Source organism: Thrips palmi, unplaced genomic scaffold (assembly GCF_012932325.1).
Source record: "Thrips palmi isolate BJ-2018 unplaced genomic scaffold, TpBJ-2018v1 HiC_scaffold_3, whole genome shotgun sequence".
In the NCBI taxonomy this organism is placed as follows: Eukaryota; Metazoa; Arthropoda; class Insecta; order Thysanoptera; family Thripidae; genus Thrips; species Thrips palmi.
In genome coordinates, this window is record NW_023144630.1 from 3887166 (window position 1) to 3906822 (window position 19657).

Genomic DNA, 19657 nt, shown 5'->3' on the forward strand with positions numbered 1-19657 from the left:
TCAGGTCACGTTTCGGGTGTACTTTTGCGGCGGGGCTACCTGGGGAAGCAAGGGCACAGCCGTGGGGCTCGCGCGAAGGACGGCACGGGCAGGGCGGGCCAGGGGCAAGCAGGGGCGGACCCAAGGCCGGCAAACATGTCCGCAATCTAGTTTGCACACGGTGCGGGTCGTCCCCGCCGTCCCCGCCGTTCACCGAATCATTAGCAGGCTGCCGATTTAGGGGCCTTGGGTGAGGGTCGTTAGTCCGACCGCTGGAAACGGGGGCCGGATTATGAACGGACCCTTGCCGAAGGCTCGTTTCGTCGTTCTGGCTCTCGGGACGCCCCACGAGTGTGACAGAGACAGAGGAGCGACGAAAGGTCCTTGGGACCCGGGTGGAGGCGAACCATCGAACTCGCTACGCAGTGCCACGCTGTGCCACGCTGTGCCACGCAGTGCGCACCTTGGCCGGCCAGGCGCTCGAGTCGTCGATACCACGCCGTGGTTCCGCGTCTCCGATGGCAGTGGCCATGCAGTGGTTCAGTCAGTTCAGTCACCCCGGCCAGTCAGCCAGTCAGTCCGCGGTCGTTGTTTAGACTCGTCTGGGCAGTCTAGTCATAGGGCTAGACTGGCTAGACCGCCGCGGCGTGGAATCTGTTCACTCAGCGATTCTAATTTGGCGCGCGCGCTGCTACGCTGCGTGGCCCGGCAGCCAAGGGCCCGGCGGCACGACGCGGCCACGCGGCGAATGGCGCCCCTCTCCAACTTAGCGCCATCCTTCAAACTAATCATGCATCGAGGCTTGGGGCTCCACTTCGAACCACTGCCGACTCAGCGGGCCACAAGACCGGCGTCGGCGGCAGAAACTCTAGACGCGTTTTGAGCTCCAGAGTCTATGAACGGGACTCGAACCGAGCGTGTGACCCCACCAATGGATTGCTCTCCGAACGAGGAGTCCATTGGTGGGGTCACACGTTCGGTCCGAGTCCCATTTAGCGACTCTGGGGCTCGAAACGCGTCTGGAGTTTCGGCCGCCCCCACCGGTCTTCTGGCCCACTGTGCGGCCGAATAGCGGCCTGCCTTGGCGGGAAAATGATCGCCTCGCTTTTTGGCTGCGGAAGGGTGGCGGCGCTGGCTGCTGCACTGTCCTGTTTCAGTCTGTGTGTGCGCTTTTTTTGCGCGCGCTTTTGGCAACCATTGTGAATACTTTCCACTCGATTCGTGGCGTTATTAGTTGCCCCCGACCGACTCAATTCAAGAACGACTGTATTTTTAACATCACGCATTTTTTTCCACTCTTCCGCTGCAAACGTACACCACTGCATTCGTCGCCATGCACCCTTGCTGCTGGGGTGGAACTAAACCAGTGTATTTTTCCGCTCGTCAACAAACAAGAGGATTCCGGGGTGAAAGGTTGGCCACTCATTCTGCGTGCGACCGGGACTTTCATTTGCGTGGAAAGAAGACTCTGTGGTGGCTCGCTGTGGGTCTGACTTGAGTGAGGCGCCGTGCTTCGGAATATTGAACTCTCAACAAGGCAGCCCCGCCCCGCCCCGCCCCGCCCCGCCCTGCCCCGCCCCGCCCTGCCCCGTCCCGCTCGACCAAGCAACCATATGATACACGGCCCTCGCTGTCCGACTGGACTCGCTAAAAAAAAAAAGAGACACATTTTCCTCCAGGGAGCCAATTACTTGCCTCGCGTCGCTCTGTCTCTCTCGCACCACTACAGGGCCCCCGACGAGAGCGAGAGAGACAGAGCGACAGAAGCTCCGTTCGGAAGCAATCCGCTGTGCGGGGCGCCGAGGCCGCGCTTCGTGTGTGGTTGTGTGTGTGTGTGTGCGTTGCTTGAAACACTATTTCTTCGCGTCCTCTCCGTTTTGCCGGGCCGTCCTTCTGGTCCTTGTGGCCCTGCGGCCCCTTGGCCGCCGCGCAGCGAGAGGGTGTAGGGCGTGTGTGGTCCACAGTCCACCATGGAGCGAGTGACCCCACCAATGGATTCCTCGTTCGGAGAGCAGTCCGTTGGTGGGGTCACACGTTCGGTTCGAGTCCCATTTAGCGACTCTGGAGCTCAAAACGCGTCCGGGATTTCGACCGCCTCCACCGGGCTTCTAGCCCACAGTGCGGACGTGTGTTTTGACGCGCGAGGGGAGAATTTTCCACTAGACGCGTAAAACAAAAATGACGTACTGGCTGCGCTTGTGCTGCGCTGTCGAGTCGTGGTGGTACAGTGTTGGCTAGCGTGGTGCCCGGCTTGCCCGGCTAGCCCGGCGTGTCGTGAGCCGGCCAGCCAAGACAAGCAGAGGCGCCGTACGTTGAATCTCGTTAACGAAAGCATGCCATCACGTGTGGCAGGTGCATGGTTCGGCCTCGGTTCAGCTCGCGACGTCAACGTCACCATCGCCACGTCAGGGGCCGGAAGACCGGCGGAGGCGGCCAAAATCCCGGACGCGTTTTGAGCTCCAGAGTCGCTAAATGGGACTCGGATCGAACGTGTGACCCCGCCGTTGAATTGCTCGCCGAACGAGGAATCCATTGGTGGGGTCACACGTTCGGTTCCAGTCCCACTTAGCGACTCTGGAGCTCAAAACGCGTCCGGGATTTCGGCCGCCTCCGCCGGTCTTCCGGCCCACTGTGCGTGACGTCACCACGCACGACAGGCCCGCCACGTTCGCCACGCTCGCGCGGCCACGCCTGTCCAGGCGGAAGGAACCGAGGCCAAGGACCGAGGACCGGCGAGTTGAAAAATCGCGGCATTGCCTGTCAAACCGTGAAAGGCGCTACACAGTGTTGTGGCGCGGCGCACAGTGGGCCAGAAGACTGGTGGAGGCGGGAAAGAAGTTGGCGGGGATTGGACGGTTCCCGCCCGGGGCGGCGCCGAGCTGGGCTGGCTCCAGATGCCGAGCCTGGCAGCCCCGCCAGCATTGACGTCCTGCCGGACCTGGCCAGGCCTGGCAGAGCAGAGACGCAGGGACTTCCCCGGACTTCGGCCGGACTTCGCTGTCGAGACTTGGCTAGTGTTGCCGTCCTGGTTTGGTCTGGCCTATTTCTCACAGGCCGTCAGTCGCATCGACACACTGCAGGCTGCCTCTCTCGCACTCACGGGTCGTGCCGGAGAGGTGCGAGAGAGACCGTTCGATGCACCGGCGGCATAACGAGGCTTGATTCTCCCAACGTGTTAATGCGCGCCCTGATTAGAGGCCCAGTGTGGTGGAAGTGACGTCAGCGGCGCGTTGTGATTGGACGCCGAAAGGCCGAAAAGGGCCGGACCCAAATGAGACGAGTCTTGCAAATCAGCGTCCATTCATAACTGTGACGTCACGGCGTCGCGTGACCGCCAATCGGAACACGCGACGACCTTGCGGGGGACACCTCACTCTACTCGTCCGCCGCGGCCCCGCCGGGGGACGCTCTGACGTGTGCTGTCCGTCCGTGTCAGCGAGGAGCAACCCCGGACCTGGTTGCTAAGTCCCTCGTCGCAGTGGGCCAGCGACCGGTGGGGCGGCCCAAACCTCTAGACGCGTTTTGAGCTCCAGAGTCGCTAAATGGGACGCGAACCGAACGTGTGACCCCACCAATGGATTCCTCGTTCGGAGAGCAATCCATTGGTGGGGTCACACGTTCGGTTCGAGTCCCATTTAGCGACTCTGGAGCTCAAAACGCGTCCGGGGTTTTGGCCCACTGTGCAGCAAGGGGTGGGGAACGCCCGGGTGGTTAGCGTCACCAGGAAGGAAGGGCGAAGGACAGAGGAGAGAGGACCAGGAGAGGGAGAGAGAGAGAGAGAGAGAGAGAGAGAGAGAGAGAGAGAGAGAGAGAGAGAAGGAAGCAAAAAGGAGAGCTGGGACGATGTGGCGATATGTGCCAAGTGGCCTCGGCAATCCATATCCCAAAGAAACGGCGCTTGCGCGGCATTGCCTGGCATTGCCTGCCTGGCAGTGCCCTGCGCGCCATTGTCGCCACAGATATGTATACGTATTCTCCCCCTTTTTTCTCACCCCTCCCCACGCCTTTGCACCCTCCGTGCCGCCCTGCACCCAAATCGGGGTCCTCGAACCACCGACTCGCGTCTCGCGCGCGCCATCAAGCCCTGATCTTCTGCCTGGCGGCTGGAGACGTCGTGGGGGGGGGGGGGGAGGAGGAGAAATGCAGGAAGAGGATGCGGTGCCATGGGGAGACAGACAGACAGACAGACAGACAGACAGACAGACAGAGGAGCGAATTTTAGAAGGGATCATGGAGGCGCTGGGAGTCGCGGGACGGGGAGTAACGAGAGCAACTAGCGCGGAGCCCCGCCAGAGCCGCCAGAGCGGAGCGACAGTAGTTTCTGTCTCTGAAACAGGAATCCCATCAAGTGATACCCATCGGGCGCGCAGCCAGCAAGCCTCGACTCCCCAAGTCGCGAAACCGCGCCGAAATCGGAGAGCGCAAAGCTCCCTCGACGAGCAGAGCGAGCGAGCGGCTTCAACAAGTGTAAGACGGCCTAGGCGGCATGTGCGGGCAAGGTGCGGGCAAGCAAGGGCGAGATAGAGCAAGTTATTGCCAGACGTTGTAATCAGCGAACACGTCGTCTGCGTTTTGACCAACTTCACGGCGCCAATCTTTCTCGAACCGAACGTGTGACCCCACCAATGGATTGCTCTCCGAACGAGGAGTCCATTGGTGGGGTCACACGCTCGATTCGAGTCCCACTTAGCGACTCTGGAGCTCGAAACGCGTCCGGAATTTCGGCCGCCCCCGCCGGTCGTCTGGCCCACTGTGGGCAGGGAGTGGCGCTGTCCTGCCGTCAAGTGGATTCCGCGAGGCTTTGCCGCTTTGCCTTTGGCCGCTCGAGACACCGCGTATCTCCCGATAGCACTCGAGGTGAATAATCCCTACATGGACGAGAACAGCGCGGAGATAGAGGGTCCCTGGGTCCCTGCAGGATGGCGGCAGAGGCACGGCGTGGATGGCGCCGCGACTTCGGCTTCGGGGCCAGACTTGGCGACGCCCCGCCCCGCCGCCGGCTCGAGGGCCTTGGCCTGTAGTCCGCTTCCGACCAGCGCTGTCTCTCTCGCACCCCTGCGGCCTGGCGTCGCCTGGCGGCCCCGCGAGTGCGAGAGAGACAGAGCGACGACCCTGTCTTGGCCGCGCTCCGCGCCGCGTAGCCCGCGTAGCGGGATGGCGCCCAGACAGTCAACCCCAAAAGCCCATTTTTCCCTTCCATTCTTTATTTTACTTTATTTTTTCTTTTCGCCCCCGCAAACTTGTGCGCCGATTGATGGCCGGGGGGCCGGCAGGCTGTCTCTCTCTATCGCGCGCGCTGGGAGTGCGAACGAGAGAGAGACAGCCATTGGAGCCTGCGCGGGCCCTGTCGATATTTCGGATACTTTACGGAAGTTTTCTTATTTTGGGGTTTAGCTTCGCGTAGCTTCGGGTCCGCGACAAGGACGGCCAAATGGACGGCAGAAAACGCTCTGCGGTTCAAACCGCATAGGGCAGTGTAGTGACAAAGGGATGTCATATTTTTTTTTTCAATTTCTGGGCCTGTGTGTGTGTAAGTCAGTTGGATTTTCCGCCCCACCCGGTCGTAACAGCCGTAGCCCGCCACGGAGTTCTCCGCCCGGCCCGCCCCCACCGCGACCTTGGCTTCGATAAGCGCGACATGCACACCCACGCCCCCACCGTAAAAGCTTCATCGCGTTAATTCCGAGAGGGCGGGGCGGCCCACAGTGGGCCAGAAGACCGGCGGAGGCGGCCAAAACCCCGGACGCGTTTTGAGCTCCAGAGTCGCTAAACTGGACTCGAACCGAACGTGTGACCCCACCAATGGATTGCTCTCCGAACGAGGAATCCATTGGTGGGGTCACACGTTCGGTTCGAGTCCTGTTCAGGGACTCTGGAGCTCAAAACGCGTCTGGCGTTTCGGCCGCTGGGCCGGTCTTCTGGCCCACTGTGCGGGGCAAGCAGTGCCAAGCCGAAGCAGAAGGGCCGCTGGGCCGCAGGGCTGCTGGCTGGACCCGAAGGGCCGCCAAGGAAGCCAAGGGCACCGGCACGACACTCGTGGTCCCCTGGATAAACTATGCATATTGTCCGCGTACTGACAAAGGGCTTAGGGACGAGCGGCGGGGCGGTCCACCGGCCAATTCACTTCCCGGCAAGGCGCAAAGGGCGCAAAGGACCCGGAGGGCCCGGCCAAGGGCCTGCCGGAGACTTACAGGCTGCTGAGGACCGCCCGGCAAGTGGCGGCCGTTTTAGCGAGAGCACTGGCACACTGGCAACCCAGTCCCAACCCAACAGTGTCGCCTCGGAACCAACAAGAGAGTCACAGGTGCGGACGATCGACGCGCTGACAAGCAGCCAGAGGTCCGGCCGGCCCGGCGCGGCGCGGCGCAGGCTCGTCCGAATTGGCTTTTCGTCGCGTTTAATTGCTGCGATCAAGTTCGCGGGCGGGAAATTCTGGGCCCAGTGTTTGTGGATGCCGGTTCATCAATCCCCATCAGGCGGCGCGGCTCGCTCGGGGTGTACGAGTGTCCGTCAGGGCCGCGGGGCGCAGCGCAGAGCAGCCGGCCCCACAGTGGGCCAGAAGACCGGTGGAGGCGGCCGAAACTCCAGACGCGTTTTGAGCTCCAGAGTCGCTGAATGGGACTCGAACCGAACGTGTGACCCCACCAATGGATTCCTCGTTCGGAGAGCAATCCATTGGTGGGGTCACACGTGCGGTTCGAGTCCCACTTAGCGACTCTGGAGCTCAAAACGCGTCTAGAGTTTTGGCCGCCTCACCGGTCGTCCGGCCCACTGTGCGTGATAGAGAAGAGCAGCCGGGGAGCCTGGAAGCCAAGGCCGATCGAAATCTGTGACGCTTTATATTCTTCATGCCGTCTGCACATTTTTTTCCAGAGCAAGGAGATTTTTTGCACCCAACTAAACAGTGGCTTTTCCGTTCGTCCGACTCGTCCTGACAGTGTCCACAGCGGACGGCGAGCGGTCAGCCTCCCTTGCCGAGCCAATATTTGCAAGTGGCGAGGGGGGGGGGGCAAGCCAGTGCAATCAGGGGGCTGCATGCGGGCCACCTCGTCACACTGTTTTTTTTTTTGTTTTTTGGTGTTGTTTTTTGGGCTTAGTAGCGGATAAACGCAGCTTGAACGAGAGCGACATGTAGAGACGGTCTCCCCGTGGACGGCGTGGACGACGTGGACGTGGACGGCCTGGAGGGAGAGGGACTCGGAGAGAGAGGAGGCGCCGACAGCCAGAGCCCCCTGTGCCGTGCCGCCCTGTGCACACAGTCGTTCACCTCCAATCCGCTTCGCTCGCCTCTCCCGCTTCGCCCCGCTGGCTTCGCTGCTACACTGGTACGCGGTTCGAGACCCAAATTTATCCCCTCCGATATCCTGAGCCCTGCGCGTGGCTCGCTGGCGGTGGTTCGATCCCCGGCCCCGGCGACGCGACGAAAAACTTTGGCGCGGGGCGCGGGCATTTTCATAACGGAGAGGCCAAGGCGCAGGCAGGGCAAGGGCAGGGCGCAGCCAACCCGATCACAGTGCCATCCATCCACTTCGCCACCTCGAGTCACTCTGTCTCTGTCGCACCCACGGCTCGGCCCACGAGTGCGACGAAGACGGAGCGACGGGCCGGCCCCTCGGAAGCAGTGGGGTCCCTGCCAAACCCGCCAAGACCGCCAAAGCCACAGGCTCAGCGTCGACCGCGATCAGAGAGTATCCGGCCTGGAAGTGGCCGCTTATTGCCTGGCCGGCCAGGGGCCAGAGCGACTCGCAGTGGGCCAGAAGACCGGCGGAGGCGGCCAAGACGCGTTTCGAGCTCCAGAGTCTCTAACCGGGACTCGAACCGAACGTGTGACCCCACCAATGGATTCCTCGTTCGGAGAGCAATCCATTGGTGGGGTCACACGTTCGGTTTGAGTCCTGCTTAGCGACTCCGGAGCTCAAAACGCGTCTGGAGTTTCGGCCGCCTCCGCCGGTCTTCTGGCCCACTGTGGCGCCGCGCTGCCACGTGGCCGAGATGGCCGATAGACAGCACGCGCGCCAACCAGTGCGGCAACCAGTGCCCTGCGTCGTTCCGTCTCTCTCGCACCTCTGCGGCACGGCCCACGAGGCCCACGAGTGCGAGAGAGACAGAGCGACGCAGCGGCAGGTGGGGCGGTAAGCCCAGGCTGGACGCACGCGCCAGCGCGCGTCGTTACAATTAATATCCCTGTTTCTTTCCCTCTCGTTGAAATGCGCGGCACGTGTCCGAAGCACGCGGCAGAGGACCGGTGGCACGCTTTCCCCAGTGAGGAAACGACGCTGTAAGTTTGGACAGAGTGCAATGAAAAGCAGACTTAATTCTCCTTACTTTTTCTTAATTCTTCGTACTTCTCCTTACTTTTTCTTAATTCTTCTTACTTCTCCTCGAATCGTCTGACTTCTCCCCACGTCTAGCTCCTTGAGCGGCCGGCAGAAGCGCCAGGAAGAGAGGCCCGGCCGGCCCGACTGGGCCGACTGCGCCGAGGAGGGGAAGGCCAGAGCTCCTTTTTCCATTACTCTCATCGGGCCACTTTTCCAGCCGAAAATACGGCGGGGAGAAAATGGGGAAAACGGGGAGGCGAGGAAGAGGGGCGGGAAATCGGTGGAACGCTAGCCAGCGCCGAGGCGACGGGCGAAGACCAAGAGAGAGAGAAGGGCGAGCTGCGAAGAAATGAAAACTGAAATGTGTCGGTTTCTCCGACACACTCGAGCCACCCCTTTCCGGAGCCTCGCTCCGGCAGAACAGCTTCGTCGCTCTGTCTCTCTCGCGCCTCTACGCCGCCCTACGCACAGTGGGCCAGAAGGCCGGTGGGGGCGGCCAAAACCTCCAGACGCGTTTCGAGCTCCAGAGTCGCTAAACGGGACTCGAACCGGACGTGTGACCCCACCAATGGACTCCTCGTTCGGAGAGCAATCCATTGGTGGGGTCACACGTTCGGTTCGAATCCCACTTAACGACTCTGGAGCTCAAAACGCGTTCGTGATTTTGGCCGCCTCCGCCGGTCTTCTGGCCCACTGTGCGCCCTCCAGCCAGAGCAAGCTGGAGTCTCGCTGGAGTCCGGCGGGCGGACTTGCCGCTTTGTCGGACCGCACAGCGCCTTCTTGCATCCGGGGGGCGCCCCGTCACTGCATCCGGGCCAGCATCACACCGAGGGGGAGGGGGAGGGGCTGCTTCATAGTCTAGGTCGCGTTGTGCGGCCAATATGGGAGCTGTTGGCCAAACAAGACAGCGGGAAATACTTTGAGCAACTCCGGCGCGCGCGTGTGCCCTGCCTCGCTGACTCGCTGCTACGCCGCCGGGTCGGTCTCACAGTGGGCCAAAACTCTAGACGCGTTTTGAGCTCCAGAGTCGCTAAATGGGACTCGAAACGAGCGTGTGACCCCACCAATAGATTCCTCGTTCGGAGAGCAGTCCATTGATGGGGTGGGCCCAGGCCGGGTTGGATTCCCCGCATTCCCGGGGGCCTCTGGTTTGTAAAGAAATTGTCAAGGCGCTTGCCGCGCCCCGCCGCGCCCCGCAATCCCGCGGGACTCGGGATTCTTCCAGGTTACGGCGCGCGAAATCTCCCGTGGTCTATTATCCTGCTCAAGGTTTATGGAGGAGACCTCCGCGCCCCGCGCGGCAAGGAGAGTGGATCTACTGCCTCCCCCCCCCCTCTTTTCCATCCCCGTTCCTTCCCGACCAATCACGGACCTTCGATGACTCGCCAGCCCCGGCAGCCTCGAGAACAAGGGAAACAAGGGAGCGAGGGAGGCGATGGGAAATAGCCACGCTGATTAGCGTGCCTGGCCGTGCCTGGCCGTGCCTGGCCGTGCCTGGCGCCTCGCCGCGCCGTCACCACGCCGTCAGCTTAAGTAGATTCGATCATATCGCGCCACCGTCACACAGCCTCATCAGCCGGCGGACTCATTCCCAGAGCCGTTTTCGTCGCTTCGGCTGCCTCAGCATGCCCCAGCCCCACAGTGGGGGCGCCCAAAACTCTGGACGCGTTTTCAGCTCCGCAGAGTCGTTAAATGGGACTCGAACCGAACGTGTGACCCCACCAATGGATTGCTCTCTGAACGCGGAATCGTGTTTTGAGCCGACTTTAAGCATCCACTGCGTCTGATCCGAGGCGGTATGTCGTCCTCCCTCAACGGGCAATTGGTCTTTGGACCTTCTTTTAGCATGCCTTTGTTACGGAGTGCGATTATCCTCCTTAGTTTGGGAGCAGTATTGTCTCAAAGTTGATCAAAACGGCCTTTGAAACCTTTGAAAAATGCTTTTTGACCGTTTTGATCAACTTTGAGCCAGTACTGCTCCCAAACTAAGGCGGATAATCGCACTCCGCAACAAAGGCATGCTAAAGGAAAGTCCAAAGACCAATTGCCCGTTGAGGGAGTAGGAGATACCGCCTCGGATCAGACGCAGTGTTTGCTTAAAGTCGGCCCAAAACACGATTTTTCAAAGGCAGTTTTGACTGTTTTCATCAACTTTGAGCCAGTACTGCTCCCAAACTAAGGCGGATAATCGCACTCCGCAACAAAGGCATGCTAAAGGAAGGTCCAAAGACCAAATGCCCGTTGAGAAAGCACGAAGGCCCGCCTCGGATCAGACGCAGTGGCTGCTTAAAGTCGGCCCAAAACACGACTTTAAGACAGCGCAGGGCTGCTTCCTCCCTTAGCGCCTGCGGGTCGCGGGGTAGGCCACACGCCGCGCCCCTCGCCTGGCAGGGCGGCCTACACTGGTGTCTGCGGGCGCTTCGGTCCTCCTCCCGCACCCCGGGCTGGGATTGGCTGGGATGCTCTGTGCCTCGCTCACTTAGGTCGCTTGCTTCTCGGGAATGGTTGAAACCCTGCCGGACCTAACCTAACCTTGGTTCCTACCTAAACTTGGTCCTCACCTAACCTCACCCAACCCAGCCGCGGTCGCGGTCACCGCCCTGCACACTGTTATACCAACTCCTTGAGAAGAAGCGGAACTTTCAATTCAGCCGTCTCCCGAAAAAAAAGAGAGAAGACAAATAGGCGCGAGTAGTTTGGGCGGAGTTTGGATCAAGTTTCGGGCGTCGGGCCGGTCGGGGCGATGGAACCCTCTCTGCAGCGTGATGCATGCGACCTCTTAGCCAGACGCGAGACCGAACGTGGTCAGACACGTTCTCTTGGCTTTTACATCTGTCACCCTGGCTGGCAAGGAGGGGGGGAGGGCGACAAGCCCGCAGTGGTGGGTACGGCTAGCAGAAGCGGGGCTGCGCCGAGGGAACTCGGGTTGGTTTCGTCATTGATTTTCCCGCGCAGATTGTTTCGAAAGACGAAGCCGGCTGTATCCGGGGCGGGGCGGGGCGGGGCGGCGTGCGCGGGCGGATATAGTCTTGCATCTCCCAGTGCAGCCCGGGCGAAAAAAAGGGGAGGGGGGAGGGAGAGCACACTGCCACGAGAAGAACCCCCGTGATGAGACTGTGTGTGTTTGTGTGTACTTTGTCTGTGTGTGGGCGAGGGCGCGCGCGCGTGTGTGTGAGTCTGTCTGTGCGTGTGTGTGTGCGTGTGTGTGTGTGTGTCCGTGTTTCAGGGCCAAGGCCGCCGAACCAGCGAATTCGTCGCATTGCTGAAAGCGTTTCCTTCTCACTTCTTCACCGCACAGCAAGTTCCGTTCAAACTCCCCCACCCCCTGCCGCCCGTACTTGAGCGTGCCGTGCTCGTTGGCGTTGACGGAGCGACAGTCTGTTAATGATGGCGGTCGGGGAGGAGGGGGGGCTGTTGTCGAAGGTGTCGGAAGGTGGAAGGTGCGCGAGAAACACCGCACACAGTGGGCCAGAAGACCGGTGGAGGCGGCCAAAATCCCGGACGCGTTTTGAGCTCCAGAGTCGCTAAATGGGACTCGAACCGAACGTCTGACCCTACCAATGGACTGCTCTCCGAACGAGTTATCCATTGGTAGGGTCACACGTTCGGTTCGAGTCCTGTTTAGCGACTCTAGAGCTCAAAAAGCGTCCAGAGTTTTGGCCGCCTCCGCCGGTGTTGGCAAATCCACTGTGCGTCCCCGGCCGTTTCCCGCGCGCTTCCTGGCGCGATTCCCGGCCTCCAGGATGCCGTCGGCGGGTCGTAACGGCCCCTTACAAGGAGGCCCTCGACGGCGGCGTCCTGGAGGCCGGCGGGCCGGCGGGTACTTTGACTGGTACTTGATGAGGGTGGCTGGGGGTGGCCGGTGCGGCGCGGCGTGCCACCGGCACGTTCGATCCGGCGGGGAGGGCCTGCGGAGCCTGCGGACGGGGTGGCGCGGCGTGGCGCGGCGTGGCGCGGCGTGGCGGCCGAGGGTCCGGGGGTCCGGGGAGGAGAGCGCGGCGGCAGTACGGGGGCGCTGCTGGGCCGGCGCGGCACGGCTCGGCGTGGCACGGCGCGGCTGCGTCCGTCGGCGACGCATGATCTGGAGCGCTTGGGAGCGCTGCTGGCTGCGCTGCCTGCCAGCCCTGGCGGGGCTGCCGGCCGGCCGCCTGCCTGCCAGCCCTGGCGGGGCGCCGGCGCCGCGCTGCTCGCCGCGTCGTTGGTGCCTGGGGTGAGTGCCTGCCCCGCCGCCATGCCACGCCATGCCGCGGCGAGGGCCCTCTTTTGATTTATAGCGGGCGTATTTGATGAGCGGAAAAATGGAATTTAAGGCGGCGCGGCGCTTGGAGGGCGGTGGCTTCCCAGACAGGCCGGAGACAGGGACGGTGTGGACGGGGCGGGCTTGCGAACAGAACGCCGGCGACGGCGGGCAAGACCCTCGGTCCGTTTTTACTGCGGATTGTTTTTTACGATTATTCGCGGGGGCGGAGCGCGGAGGTGGAAGCTCTCGCAAGGCCATGAATTAGAATCGGGGGGCAAAGAGACGGCGTAAAAAGCGCGCAGCGAAGCGAAGCAGCGGCCGGGGATCGAACCCGCGACCCGCGCCACGCCGCGTCAAGTCGACCGTGTGCGGCGCCGCTGTGCCAACCGCATCGACTGCAGGTCTGCCACCTGGACGGCCCGCGTCCTGCAGCAAATGGGGTGCGAGCCGTGCACGCCAGTCAGTGTATCGCACCGACAACAACAACAATCGCAGCGACGGCAGCGGAAACCCGGTCCAGCCATTCTATCAAAGCGTCCAGGCGGAGGGGGAGGGGGAAATGACTGGGCCGTGGGCGGCTGATTGGAATCGGGAAGGTGTTCTCACCAGGGGGTAGGAGAGAGAGAGAGAGAGAGAGAGAGAGAGAGAGAGAGAGAGAGAGAGAGAGAGAGAGAGAGGAGATATGAAGGGAAGGGGCGCACCCGAGTGGTGGTACGCGTTTTGCGAGTGACCCGGAAAAGTCGCCGTAGAAAGTAAGTGCCCATTCACCTGACGACTACTCCGCCGCGCCGCGCCGCGAGCATACTCCGCCACACTCGTCGAACAGACAGACACGTCGCGGCCAGACGTCCCCGCCGTGCCGCGCCGCCGCGCCGCTGCGCCACTGCCAAATGACGCGGACGCGTTCCCAGTGGGGTGGCACCATGGTGGCAGCACGTGGAGGCGTGTGGGCCGTGATGCTGAGGGGGCGGATTTCTGTTGCACTCCACTAAGCCCGCGGCCAGACAGCAGTGCAGTGGAAGCTCACACACTGGTTCCGCTGGATTTCAAAGGGGTGGGGGGATGCCCTCGTGAAAATTCGCCGTGTCGGCGTTTGGAGGAAAAAATGGGGTGAGTACGTATCTCGCGAAGGGTGATGGTAATTCTCCTGGGAACCAACAAAGCGTGTTTCACACAGTGTAAGCCGCGCCGCCACGTTACGGCCGTCGGTCCATTCGGACCCCTTTTTTGTCCCCCAGGCACTTCGGCGCCGCTTCGACTACCGCCTCGTTCTTCTCGTCCACTCGGGTTCTGGGTTCGAGCCTCGCCTCCGGCGATAATTTTTTTTTTTTGTTCGTTTTGGGATTGTTTCGGCAGTTCTAGTGCGCACTCGGCTCAGCGTACCTGCCCCAGTGGCGCAATCGGTTAGCGCACGGTACTTATAGGGCAGTGCCCGTGAGCGATGCCGGGGTTGTGAGTTCGAGCCTCACCTGGGGCAGCTTTTTTTTTTTTTCTCAGTCCCGCCTCGCTTGTCTTGCGGGGGCTAGCTTTTCATCTCCTGAACCGATAGTCCGGGATATCTGACCAAAATATCTGACGGACCTGGCTGCGCTTTTGGCGGAGGCTTTGCGGCTGTCTGGCGGTTCCGTGCCGCCCGGGCCACTGAGTCCACTTGACCCAAATCGAGGGGGATATCCTCTACAAAGGCCCACGCCATCTCATTGTTCTTGCTTAGAGCAATTCTCTTTGATTCATCGGTCGATTCAACCGGGCGCCGCCGCAAAGGAGTGGGGCGGAATTTATTTTGCCAGAATCTTACGTCACGGGGTGCGGAATAGGGGCGCAGGGAGGGGGTGCATTAGTTGTTGTCGCCCTGTCTGCCCCCCCCCCCCCCCCGCCTCGCTTCACTTCCCCCGCTTCCTTAGCGTTCTTTCACGCCCTGCTTTTTTCCCGCTGCATCTGCGGTGCGCCCCCCCCCCCTCTTCTTTCTCGCCTTGGACCGCTTTCGCCGCGCCGTCTCTCTCGCACCGCCATGGGGCGGCCCGCGAGTGCGACAGAGACAGAGCGACGCTCTTCGGGACGAGTCGCCTGCGGAGTGCGGTCCGCTTGGGGGTTTGACTTTGCGGTGGCGTGGCGACGCCTAGGTAAACGTTGTAACGCGAGGCGTAGCAGCCCCCCCCCCCCCCCCCCCCCCCCGCATCGCGAATGCGCGCGCCGTGCTTGCAGCGTGCTGTTTGTTCTTATGGACGGCCCTAAATCGTGGCCAAGGACGGCGAGGACGGCGGGGACGTCCGCGAGGCCTTGAGGGCGTACGTCGAGGGTGCGTGCGAAACAAAAACAAAACAAAAACGGAGCGACGTCGGCTGCTGCGCATGATTGCCGAGGCGGACGCGTGCGGCGCCGGCTCGGCTGGGACTTCTGGACTCGGGAACAGAATTTAAATAGAAAAAAAAATGTGCCCCAGGTGAGGCTCGAACTCACAACCCCGGCATCGCTCACGGAGGCTGTCCTATAAGTACCGTGCGCTAACCGATTGCGCCACTGGGGCAGTTGTAACTGCACTTGCTCTAAAAGTGGTACATGGCTTTCTGATCTAACGGCATTCCTCGGCCGTGAACCATACCCATCGTTAGTTCGATCGCGTGCCACAGAGTCTCCCCCAGGGCTCTCTGCGCGGCGATGGCGCAGGTGGAGGGGGGGAGGGCATTTCGGCCTGAATGCTCCCCAAATCCCCCCAATGGCCGCCAATGGCTGGGCCGGCTGGGCGCGGGACACGGTTTGTACCGAGCCGAGCTGGGATTAGCCCAGCCCACTTGTTTGCATGCCGAACGCTTCGCCCAAGAACGACGCCGCACAGTGGACCAGTGGGCCGAGGCGGCCCAAATCCCGGACGCGTTTTGAGCTCCAGAGTCGCTGAATGGCACTCGAGCCGAATGTGTGACCCCACCAATGGATTGCTCTCCGAACGAGGAATCCATTGGTGGGGTCACACGCTTGGTTCGAGTCCTGCTCAGTGACACTGGAGCGCCTTTTTTTGCGGTGGCGTTTCAAATCCAAGGGTGGGCGGGGTGCCCGGCTCTCGGTACACCGTGCACTCTTTCCCCGCGCCATGTCGCTGTGAGCGCAATTTGGAGCTTCGCCAGAATGGAAAAGATAAAAAAGCGATTTGACACGAATAAGTGAATTAGCGATGCAGTGCTCGGTGGGCCAGGAGGTCTGTTCTGGCTGACACGCTTGTAGTGTACTCCCTTGAAAAGGGGTTACAGTGTGGAAGCGTGTGATGCTCGAGCCGCTCTGTCTCTCTCGCACTCATGGGGCGTCCCGCATTGCGAGGGAGACGACTCTGTCGGCACGCTCCGTCCTTGTCACTCGCAGTAAGTCACGGTCCGGGTGGGTTAGGGTGCCATCCCTCTGCCCGCCCCCAAGGAGGACGCCACCAACGAGCTGGACAGAGACGGACACGGGCGTTCTTTCTTTTCTGGCGAACGATTGGATCACGCAGCGGTGCATGTGGTCCATCTGCTCCGACCTGGATTTCCCCCGTCGTTTCGTGCGGTCTAGACTTGCTGTCGGTGGTGGTGGCGCAGATGCCGGCGGTCACCAAGGCAACGCCGGCCAGGGCAGCCTCCCCTTGGGCTGCCTTCGGGCTGCCTTCGGGCTGCCTTCGGGCTGCCTTCGGGCTGCCTTCGGGCTGCCTTCGGGCTGCCCTCGGGCCGTCGGCGAACGTGTCTTGCAAGGGAATCATGCCCCGCTCGCTCAGGGGGCGATTCTTGACTGATTCCCAGCAACAGATGTTGTCCGCCTCGCTGGCTTCAGGGTGTGAGTGAGTGGAGTGATCGGTGGGGGAGAGAGAGAGAGAGAGAGAGAGAGAGAGAGAGAGAGAGAGGGTGGGGGTGGGGGTGGGCGCGAGAGGGAGGGGGCGTGCCTCTGCCGCCCAGAGCGTCGCGACGCCAGTAGCTCCCCAGCGGCTGAGGCACAAGCGCCACCGGCGCCACCCCGACCCAGGCGCGCCCGACCCAGGCCTGGCTGCGATCTCGGTACGTAGCGCAGCAGCCCCCTGCGGCACGCAGCCCCCTCCCCCTCTCCTCCCGCCCCTCGGACACCCATTTTACTCCTCCCGTTTGTTTTTCACGTTGTTGTCTTTTACACCGCGTCAAAACCGAATTTAAAAAAAAATCAAAGCAAGAACAACAAAAATTTTTACGACAAAAAAGAACCAAATCTGAAAAAAAAAAACGATTTTTTTAAAAAAATCTGGCTAAGATTTTAATCTGCGACTGTGCGAATGCTGCGATAAAAACGATGTTTTTTTTTCTCTGAGGGATGCTGCGCTGTAGCTCAGCGTGAGGGACTGGGACTTCCCCGCCACGTGGGCCGAGCCAGGCCGAGCCGCGAGCGCTCAGCGAGGGGCTCTTTTGCATTGGCAACCACGTTCCAGTCCGTTTGTCCAACCCGATCTCGTCCAGGGCATTGGGAATTTTCCGCATGTTTGACTGGTTTAACCATATAATTGTAGTCCTCTCTGCACAACTACTGTGGTAGGGCTGCGCAGACTGGATTCCAAATATAGTAAAATCGGCTAAATATAGGCTAAGTGGTCGATACCCTGGACTACTAGTGCGGAAAGTACGCAACGTTCCACTGGCGGGGCGTGTAGCCGAGAGCGCTAAGGCGTTGCTTCGCACAAACCCAGGGTCCGGCGTTCGAGTCCCCAACGTTCTACCCCACTTTGAGTTTTACTCTTTTTAGGGTTTGCCCGCCCGTCGGGTTGGAGCCAGATTATTTGGCCCTCGTGTTCGCAAAGAAACCAGAGGATTAGATGTCCCCGAACTAGGCGTTGATCCTGCGGATTTCAATGACGACTCCAGAGGCGCGGTCTTTTGGCGAAATTAAAACAACCCGCTTTGTGTTGTTACGAGATTGAAATCCTAACAGGTGTGCCTCGGGCTCCACGACCCTGTGTGTGTGTGTCTGTGTGTCTGTGTGGGTGTGCCCGAGTGATTTACCGTGTTTTCGTCGTGACTTTTGCCGCCTCTCCAACTTTTTCCACAAAAGGGCATCGTCCGCTGGAAAAGGCTTTTTTTGTTTTTATTCTTCTCTTGCCCTTTTTTGTCCCCCTGCGAGGCCGTACGAGCGCAAAGGAAATAACGAGGGCGAAATCAAAACGTGGCTTCGATAACGTGCGTAGCCATGTTGTTGTTGTTGTTGTTGTTGATTTACCCCATTATACCGCGGTCGGTGCTGCCGCTGTTTCTTCTGCGCTGTCATCACGCACGCCATCTGACACAGTGATGACCATTAAGAATAAACCCTTTTTTCCGTATAAAAGAAAAAAAGCACATTAAAATGAAATGTGAGACGCGAAAATGCAAAGTATGGTTTTGTTTTCCCTTAAAGGAAGGCCACTGTAATTGCCCGGGCCAGGACGCGTGGCGTTTTCACGTCCAAAAGGAAGACAAAAAGGAAGGGGAACGAGCGAGGCAAAAGAAAAGGAGAGAAGAAAAATGAAGATGACAGCGGGTGGAAAAGTGGAATGAAGATACAACAAGACAACGGATCGCGTGTCACTGGACGGCGTCATTTCACGCATGAGTCCAAAAAGTTAAACGCGAAAGCAATTTGGAGGCCGTCCCGCTGTTGTTGCTGTCGCCGTTGTCGGCTGTTTGTTTGCTTGTTATTCGTTTCCGGTGCTGCTTGTACATCCTCGGTCTGACTTGTCGCTCGTCAGCCTGCATGTTTCATCAACAAACAACAACAAAAACAACAACAACAACAACTAGGAAAAACTTTTGGCCGTGCATCGGCCGGAGCCTCCAGCCCGCTCCAGCCTCCACAGCCTCCAGTGGAGGCGCTCTGGAAGGGACAGGCGAAAGTGAAGGGCCGCCGGAATGCCGAATGTAGCGTTTTTCCGGTTTTCCGGTTTTCCGGTTCCCGGTTTTCCGGCCCGCTGGGCTTTTGCTGCCTGCTTCTGCAAGGGACGCACTCATGCTTGGGCCGGGTACGTGAGGGCACGAACAGGCAGCGAAACTGCCGCTCCTCTTGTCTGTCTGTCTGCCTGACTGCCTGCCAGTCCGTCCGTCCGCCCCGCCCCCCACACTGGAAGTAACTGCCCGTCATGCTGCTGTTCGAATCGCGGCGATAAATACGAGCAGACCTTTGTGCCGCTGGATTTGGATTGTGTCCAGCGAGCCCCCCCCCCGCGGGCCCCGCTGGCCGAGGACGACGCTTTAGTTTCATGGAATGGGATTGGGGCTTGTCGCCGTGCCTGTCAGCCCCGTGTAAAACGCATGGCGTCCCATGGCGTCCACCGGCCGGAGCCTTCCCTCCCCGACCCGACCCGCTGCCACACCAACCAGTCCGGTCTACCCGCCACCCCTCCGCTTCCAATTCGGACCGAAACGCCTCGGGCCCAACCAGGGAACACTCTCACCTCCAAACCCTCGCTTCATTTCGGCCTTGATCGTTACTCGGGACAAGTGGGTTTTCTTGAATGTTTCCAGTAGCACGGCCGGTCGCACAGTGGGCCAGAGAGTCGCCTAACGGGACTCGGGTGGCCCCATCAATGGATTCCTCGTTCGGAGAGCAATCCATTGGTGGGGTCACACGTTCGGTTCGAGTCCCATTTAGCGACTCTGGAGCTCAAAACGAGTCAAGAATTTTGTCCGCCTCCACCGGTCTTCTGGCCCACTGTGGGGTGACCGTTTTGTGGTGCATATTTGGCTGCGTTACGTGATAAGTGCACCGAGGGCGGCAATTAGTGGAAAAGAGCTTGGAAGGCGGCCATCGGGCCGCTCCACTGTAGGGATTAGCATGGGGCCACCTTCACGACCCTTCCAGTGCAGGGAGCCCCGCTCCAGCGGTCCAGCGTTCCGGCCATCGGGCCCGCCTATTTCTCGCCTCAGTTGTTCTCATGAACGGGCGGCCCCTCACGTCCACGGCCTTCGGGGCCTTCATGCAGTGCAGGAGTTATGAGGGGAAAGAAGTGGCCGTACAAAGGGCGCTCCGTCTCTCTCGCACTCACGGGGCGTGCCGCACGGGTGCGAGAGAGACAGTCCGCTGGCCGCGAACTAGCCGAGGGCTCGCCAAAATATAATGCCAGTGGAATTTATTTGCTGTGTTGCATCCTTATCGCCAACCGTAA

General features: G+C 60.6%; 1 protein-coding gene and 2 non-coding genes across 4 annotated transcripts in view; 2 read left to right on the forward strand and 1 right to left on the reverse strand.

Annotated features, from left to right (window-relative positions):
* The window catches only part of LOC117647996 (feline leukemia virus subgroup C receptor-related protein 2), a 47108-nt gene that overhangs the window by 609 nt on the left and 26842 nt on the right, over window positions 1–19657 (forward strand). The gene's annotated exons all lie outside the window — the stretch shown is intronic.
* On the forward strand, window positions 13923–14014 carry Trnai-uau. Its single transcript is given in 2 exon segments — window positions 13923–13960; window positions 13979–14014. It is a non-coding gene; the product is annotated as a tRNA-Ile (tRNA).
* Window positions 14973–15064, reverse strand: Trnai-uau. The gene is given in 2 exon segments: window positions 14973–15008; window positions 15027–15064. It is a non-coding gene; the product is annotated as a tRNA-Ile (tRNA).